Raw genomic sequence first — 1,221 nt, 5'->3', positions numbered from 1 at the left:
GCTCCGGCAGGCCTGTGCAGTGACGTGACCATTGGTGAGTGAGGAGACCTGCTCCTTGCACCTGGGCTAGGAGACGCGTCTTAGTGCGGGATTTCCAACCTACTTGAAATTTAGCGTTGAGGCGCCCTCCACGCATAGCTTCAAAGAAAGCTTCAGGCTGTTGACACACCCAGCCCCACAAGGGGTCCCCACATAAATATTAAAAGACAAAAGAATATTTTGCTGCTGGGCGTAGGTAGAGGGAAGGGCGCAGGCGGAGAACAGTTTGATGAACTACTGATACAGAAAACTCCTATTCAATCTATCAACTAGAAATTGTCTATGTAGCAATGTGTAGGTAGAACCCCTGTTCAACGTTTCCTTGATTCTGCCGCGGCCTGTTTGCAGTTTCACCCGCGGAAAAGCCTACAACATATCTGAGAGCATACATAGCCCGGAGGCGCTCCAGACAGGAAAGAGAACAACTCGACTGTAGACATTTTTTGTGTGCCTACCTTTCTAATAAAGAATGTGGCCAAAACGTATTGTATGTGGCAACTGTAGCTCTTCGCGTGCCGTCTGTTTTGTTGGGAGAAAGGGGACGACATGTGTAGCATGGTTTGTCTATGGGTAGTGTATGTGCTCCTGCCTGCTTGACGATCGGCTACTGAGAAATAAGTTAGCGCGTCAAACATTCGAAAGGCGTTTTTGCATGCATCAAAGGAGCGATGGGGAATGGCTGCCTGTTGGGTTCCCTTGCAGCAGGAGTTGCAGCAAAGAGTGACGAAGCTCATGGCAAGCCACACCGTGCCCTTACCAGCTCCAGGCTCATGGACTGTTGCGCCCAGAATGCCTGGCGACTCAAGGAAGTGTCAGCTTCTGTTGGGTTGGTTTTCTCTTGGGTGTTTTAACTGTACTGCAGCTCACCACGGTCGTCGCGATATATCGAAGGCTCTCGTTACCAGCAAACAGCGGCTAAACTCGTTTCTTTTTTCCCGGGGCCTCGGGGCAACGGCACAGGGGCGTTTGACTAGTGGCAAGAGGAAGCAGCCGCTCTTCCGTCGCAGCACTCTACTGCACTCAACCTGCAACAACCCGTGCAGGAAAGTAGCACCACATGAAAGCTCACCCAAACACACTTTGCCTTTTTCGGATGATTCACCACCACCATAACTACCCAGACGAATTATATTGAGGTTGTCATCGATTCCCCTCCCCCAAGCAGAACTTATCTTCTCACAT

Source organism: Eimeria mitis, genomic scaffold (genome assembly GCF_000499745.2).
Source record: "Eimeria mitis Houghton genomic scaffold, Emh_scaff275, whole genome shotgun sequence".
NCBI classification, from domain to species: domain Eukaryota; phylum Apicomplexa; class Conoidasida; order Eucoccidiorida; family Eimeriidae; genus Eimeria; species Eimeria mitis.
Note: the sequence above shows the minus strand (reverse complement) of the source record.